The sequence below is a fragment of the Dromaius novaehollandiae genome, chromosome Z (assembly GCF_036370855.1).
Source record: "Dromaius novaehollandiae isolate bDroNov1 chromosome Z, bDroNov1.hap1, whole genome shotgun sequence".
NCBI lineage: Eukaryota > Metazoa > Chordata > Aves > Casuariiformes > Dromaiidae > Dromaius > Dromaius novaehollandiae.
Genome location: NC_088132.1, coordinates 84,999,397 through 85,006,804, shown reverse-complemented (window position 1 = coordinate 85,006,804; position 7,408 = coordinate 84,999,397).

Here is a 7,408-nt window from a genome sequence, read left to right as displayed (position 1 = left end):
GTGTAAAACACACTACAAAAGAGGTAGAGCATCATTTGTGATTTTGGTAGAGAGAAACTTTACTTTCTTTGTCAGGTGCTTTAGTGGGTGTTTTACTTCTCCCTTCAGAATACCACTTCTGTAGGAAATTAAAGCAATTCAGGGTTTCATTCCATATTTACATTTTTCCAAAATCTTTCTTCAGAATTGCAGAGCCAGAGAACTCCATAATAATTACAGACACTCTGATTGAAAGACTTTTGAAACTGGAATTAATTTTCATCCTCTGTAAACATCTTGCGCTGGCCGCTTGATCCATGACCTGGCAATGTGAAATATCATTAAGAGCAGTAGCTTTTTCTGGCAGCAGACGAGGCGGCATCTGTTGCTGCAGCGTTAGCTGTGTGGATCGAGGCTGCATGCCTCCCAGCTAACTCCCGCTTGGGCCTCCCGCGCTGGAGGCTTTTTCTCTGCTGACTCTGGATCCCACGTGTGCAGCAGGGAACGTTTTACCCGTCCTGCAGAGACAAGAGCGGAAATGTCAGTTGTTCCTCCTTCTACAGAAAGTATAATGTCCTAATGTGTGTGAAACATATGTGAAACTTTCACCTCTTTCCAATGTCTTTGCCTGTCTGTTCTTTGAATCCAACTTATATAACAAGCACTAATAGCTGTAGCCAAGTGAGGATATTACTCAAAGTTCCAGATTGAAACATTCCAAATGATTTGTTTATTTTAGTGTGTTAGCAATGCAATAGAACTGAAAAAAAGAGTTTATAGGTCTGATGATTTTCAATAAAGTGATCCAGGGACCCAATTATAAGATACCACAAGAATTTACTGCAATTGTCACTGGAGTTAGCTGGAAGCAGTACACAGTAATATTAATTTTTTATAAATAGCACATAGATTGTCCTCATAAATGCAGGATAAAAATAGGAGACTGCATGAAGTTACAGATAAACTTGTCTGAGGATGTTGAAACTTGGCCAGATGTTAGAACAACCAGTTTCTGTTCAGTATTCATCTGTCCTCCCAGAGGTGTTGATTATTACTTTACACACAAGAAGTGCCTTGGCCAGCTTAGCTATTTTATACCAACCAGTATGAATGGGATCAAACCAGTATCCATTCTAATCTAACAATTTCCGTATCTGCCGTTCTCTAAAATAGACGGACTGGTAATTTTTCTTGTAGAGATTTTGTGAGGTTTATGCAGCATTTAAAATTACAGTGCTTCACCTGACAACAGATGCTGCAAAAGCTTGTTATTACAAGGGCGTATTTCTGTTAGTAGAACGTCTCCTTATTATTAAAACCTTCGTTATTTGACTGAAAATAAGTCTGAGATTATAACCAAGCCTGCTAAAATAGTATGCTCTGTATGTTCGAAGAAGTACAGCAGCTGCAGGGTCTTGCATGGAAGTCCGGGGTTCAGCGCTCCCAACCACGGCAGCACCTCAGGCAGGGGAAGCCACAGCACCCAAGGGAGGCAGATGCCGGTGCCAGCGCCGTGGGACGGGGCTGCCGGGCTGGCAGCAGCGAGGAGCAGGCGGGGTGGGCTCGCAGCGACGGGCAGGTCCGCACGGGGCGAGAGGCGACCTCCAGCAGGCCGCTCCACGAAGCCGAATCACCCGCCTCACCCTGGGACATTATTCCAAAGGCTGATAAATACGGCACAGTGAGGTAGCGTACAGGAAGATCACAAAAGGAAGCGTTCCCCCCAAATCCTGAAAACTGCAGACTCGTTTATACTTAACCAGAAGCATAAGGCTGCTTTTGGGAACACAGCTTTGCCTTGACGCGACTCCAGCAGGTCCCACCGAGGACACGCGCACATGGACGGAGGTCTCGGGTGGGTGCCGGGAGGGAGGACAGGGACGCAGAGCAGTGAGGACGTGAAGGTGTTATATTCGGCACACAGAAACATCTGTGCAGGAAAGCGGAAAACTAGCTAATGATCCACTGATGAACAAGATCTGGATGAGTACATGGAATTAGGGTCTATATGAGTTCAGTGATTTAAGTGTGAGGCTTAATTATGAAATAGTAAGCTATACAAAATGAGAAACAAGCTGAGCACAGCTTTACTGCTTTGCCATAAGGAGACAATCTTTGGCTTATTTGTACAGCTACTTAGGTCCCACGGGTATCCTGGTTTGAGCGCTGGTGCAAAATACATGTTAACTATCCAGTCAGCGTTCAGGTCTGCAGTGTCTGTGTCTGCTGTGCACATCACCACAGCTCAAATCTGAGAAAAAGCATTTATTTCCTTTTACCGCCAAGGGCACAGGAAAAAGCAGAAGTTGAGTACAGCTGGAACAAGAAACGCACCAGTTCTTGTGAAATAAGGCAATAACAGCACTATACCCCTAACTATTCCACTCCTCTTCTTGAGCCTTCTTAGCGCTCCTGCGGTACCAATCTTACCACGCTAGAACCATAAACAGCACTAAGAGTAAAACTTCTCTGGTATTTTCGAAGATAAAACAGTTCTGTGTTGCAGGAGAGACAAGATATCAGCTCTGTTTGAAAAAGAGTTCATGACTCTGATGTTGATCTTTCCGGATGAAACGCAGATACGACTGGCTAAACATTATGTGGAGACTGTTTTCCTGGCATTTCTGTATGCGTCTCCATCTGGTGCCTGGAGAAGAGCCAGAAGGAAGCAGGGAGTGACACCGCTTCTTGCCAGAGGACCCTCCAGGTGACAGGTAACGCCAGTGCAAGGACATGCCTTCAGCAAGAGGATCGCATCTCTCGTTGACTCACACGACCATCACAAGAATAAACTCCTCCGACATTGAAAGATCTGCAGAGATATCTTTGTCAGCAAGGAAGATCTGTAAATATGTCAGAAATATTAAATCTTAAACTGCCTAAGATTCAACAGGTTTGCATTTCTGTACCAGAGAAACATTTATTGCTTGACTATTTTTTTTAATTCTGAACACAAAAAACATAGAATGAGGTAGGTCAGCTCTTGACTGCTCACAAACCGAGTTCTGCCTAAGTTATCTCTGTATTTCTTTGGCGCTGACTGGACTCCGTTCCCACAGCAGACTGTTCAGGTCCTGTCCAGAATGGTTTTGAATTACGTTACTGAGGTGGAAATGATCAATGCAACACAATCAGGACGAATCCACACCGCAAGACTCTTTCTTACAAGAAATAACTAAGCTAGATAAATTAATTCTGTTAAGGAAGTGACACCTTCTTATGCTCCCATAAATGCACACAAATTGGAGGATTGATGGAGTGCACTGAGATATGAATTGCTATCCGTATCTATGATAGGCCTGAAAATTATAGGATACTGTTTAAACATGAGGAAATCAGAACTGCTTCTAATGGCAGCAAACAGATGATGTCATCAACAAAGGAAGCCTACTGAATCAAGCCTGAAATAAATAAATACGTAATATAAAATATAAAAATAAAATATATTAAAATATATATATAAAAATAAACAAAAAAAAACCCAAAAGCCAACCAAATCAGGCTATAGTTCTAAATGTACAGAAATGAGGAAATAAGAAAACAAAATGAAGGCACACAGAGCACTTCAGCATCCCAGCATTGCACGTGTGTTTAACCACCTAGCTAGTATAGTACAAATCCACATAAACAGTGGTCAGAAAAGGCTACACAGCAGCATGTCGCACTGCTGTGTCCATTCTTGACACTGTGCAACTTAAGTAGGCCAAATAAATTTCAGATAAAGATTTCTGATTGGTCATTGGAACCACTGTGTATATTATACAGACTATTCTGAACTCCTCTCTCACACCAAAAGGAGATCCCATGCTCTTGCAGTACTTACAGATCAAAAAAGTAAAGTCCTGCTCAATATAGAATTTAAGTGTAACATTAGCACTATCTCCCTGAAAAAAAGCGATTAAATATACCTCTAAAACCTTCTGAAGTCAAAAGAACATAGTCACAGGCTAATCTTCAGCACGTACGTAGCACTTTAGCGAAGCCTTGACACGGAGATACAGTTGACTAGGAAGTATCTCAGGAAATGATGTGAGCACTGCCATTGCCAATTGCCAGGAGCTGTGACCCTATTTAATGTCTTCAGTCTTCCAGAGCGACTTTAGAGGTCTATGCCTCTTGGTTTCATTGGCGGTTCCCTTTTCCTCTGGCTGTGTAACTCCGCTTAGTCCTCCCAAGAAGTGGTATCTGCAACACATACAAAACGTATAGTGCCACAGGATGCTCCTTCCGTAACAACCTCACATACTGCAGACACAGCCTTTCACTTTGCGTCTTGATGACTGCGACCTCTTGCTGAAAACAGAAGGAAATGATGAACGGAGATCTTCATTGCACATCTTGTGTCTTCGCTGTATAAAAGTTTTCACAGACTAGCACATAAGGGTTTTGACAGAAGAGCAAAGGCAAATCTTGCTGCACCAGTTTAAGAAGCAGCCACATTCCCAACACACTCGCACCCTTCCTTTCTCCAGGAGTGACCGTGCCGTCACAGGGATGAAGGAAGGGAACGTGTGCCCCTGCCTCAGCTGTGCTGCTGCAAAGCCTGGGAGTTCACTGAAAGTCTGCCGACCCAGGCAGGTTGGCACCGTGACACCCGCGCGGCTGGGGCAACAGCATACGCGCTTCTCTGCTGACACTGCTAGGGGCACAGGGACATCTGGCAGAGGAAAGGTGCAGACAGTTGGGGACAGGACATCTCAAACCACTGCAGTAAGACTCTTCTGAGTTTCTCTGCCAAAACGGTAAGCTGCACTAATTCTGAGAGGAAGACGGCTGCCATTTACGTGCAGCCAAAAGGATAGAAAATGGTAAGCTACACATGAAATGCTTATGCTGTTATCTCCTTACTGTCTATTTCCAGCAACTTGCAGCTCCGGTGCTTTCCAGCAGCATGGTGGGGCCATCAGCTTGGCAGTCAAGCAGTATTGCTATGAAAATTGGAGCCTGAACTGAGAATTCCAGTTTCTGGGAAAAACACAAGCAACTTGGAAGGATTCCTCGTTACCCAAACACCTATCTGCAGGCAACGTGAGTTGGATAATGCCAAGCAGCACCTCTGTTTACGTGAGGATAGAGGTTGAACGCTACAGAGAACCCAAGTCTCAGCCTACTCAAGTAAGAGTCAGGAATAATTCTCCAGAGATCTATAAAGTTATTTTGGAAGAAGGCTTATAATGTGGCATTTGTGTAAGCCTTTGCATTCAATTTTCTTGAAGAGTGGGAGGAGGATCGGTATAAAGACGAAAAAGACATCAGTTAAGGTACTGAGTGTTCTGTGGTGTCAAAAACTTAGGTATGCATAACTGTGTTAATGGCTATGTATCCTCATATGTTCAACAGAGATTCCTGCACGATTCTGCCTGTTTTTTTAATCAGCTATAACTTTATTATGTATTGATTTTGAATCATTTTAATTCAAAAATTTTTTTAACTAAAAAAATTTTTAAAACTGTGGTTTTACCTACCCAATAAGCTTGAAAGCACCTCAACAAAAGCCCTCTAGCTTCAACAAATAATAAACATTTTCCAGAAAGCCTCATCCTTCTTTAAAATAGTAAATGAACGAAAACTGTGGAAAAGAATTGAAGTTTTCTTGACACCATCTTGCACCAAGGAAACAGTAAGGTGATCAACCTTCTAGGTATACCTTCTAGGCCTACCTCCAAGAATACCCTAAGATTTACCGGCGCAGAGACAGCATACACCTCAGACCTGCTAAGGAAAACACAGACATGTCAGTTGGCCCTAGCTATTCTGTGTGCTTCTAGCTCTTTATGATAAATCTGTGCAAAATACGACAAAAGGTCTTGTACTCAAACAAGTTAGAGATAGCGCGGCAGATGGCAGAACAGACGCAAAAGGAGCAGGTGCCTGGAGTTGTAATGAGAGATGGCTCACCCCGTTTCTGACACCAAGATGGGACAGTTTCAGCACCCGTCGTGCCAAAGAGTGAATTCCACCCACCGAGTCTGTAAATCTGCTCTCTGCTTAAAAAAAATTATAAATAGAAGGTAGCTGTTCTATTCAGAGAGACGCAGAATTTGAAAAATAAAAGATCAACTAAGATCAACCCAGAAAAGCCTTACTTTCCTGTGCTTCCTTATAAGTCGCTGCTTGCTCAAAGGCTGCTCTCTCCTGGCTCTCCTTCCCTGCTCCAGGCGTGGTCTCCTGCACAGCGCAGGGACACGCGTCCCTGCTGTCACTCACTTCTTCTCCCATGTTACTTCTCTTATGTTCTTTTAAGCATCTTCCTCTTCCCCTTTCCCCTATTTCTTTTTCACTTCTCTTTACTATCACTTCTCTGAAGTTCCCATTTCTTTCCCTCTTTAGCTCCTCCGGTCTTTCTGCAGCATGGTGCCATTCCCTTATTCCCAGTCCTTCTGTTCCATCTGCTCTTCTGTTTATTCCCATCGATAGTCTACCATTCCTCCTGTATTCCCCCCCTACCCTCCCAATATCCTTATTTAGTCTTCTGCCTACTCCTGATCTCTGTCTGCATTCTCCAAACACACAGACCCTTTTTGTCCTGAAGTGGCCGGTCCCAGAGTAAGAACAAATTGCCCTCTCCTTGCCCATTTCTCTCTCACCTGTTTTTTAATTTTCCATTTGAGTCATCTGCTCATTCCTCCTTCCCATCCAGATTTCTCTAGTTCTTCTTCCATTTCTCTCTCTCTCTTCTAGTCTCCCCATCTCCTTAAATTATTCTCTTCAATCATGCTTTTATATATTTTGATGGACATATCTTTAAGGTTGGAAAGCTGGAGCAGTATATACTCCAGACAGACCTAAACATGTTACTTCTAAATACCAACCCCAACCTGAAAAAAACCATGCAGACACAGACGTGTCCACATTAAAATTGCTGACATTTTCCTGAGAACACCATACATAAAGCATATTTCACAGAAAGTAACCCAGACGATGGGCCGAATACCACAGACAATACTCATCTAGCTAAGCAGCAGTCTGAGTAATTAAACCTGCCTTAGAGGGAGGCTAAGCCAATAGGTCCTAACTCACCCAATCTAATAATTACGTACTACCTCCTATGAAAGTCAGAATAAAAGGGTGTATTTCCAACATAGCGTGTTTTACAAATCAAAAGAAACAGAATCCACATGTATGTTGGTGCATACACACTTAGTAAATATATTATTGGATATATTTTGGTCCAAATAACAGCACTTTTGGAAAAGTTGCAAGAATCGTGCAGACACAGATGTGTCTGCATTAAAATTGCTGACATTTTTATGAGAACAGCACACATAAAGCATATTTCATAGCTACCAGCAATTCAGTGCTTTGGCATTTCTACTTTGCTTACTTGGAGAGTTTAAATCAGCTGAATGCTATCAACCTCTAAAATCATAAATCAGCCATTTTAAGAAGTAATGAGGGCTTAAAGAAGTATGAATGAAAGAATTTCCAG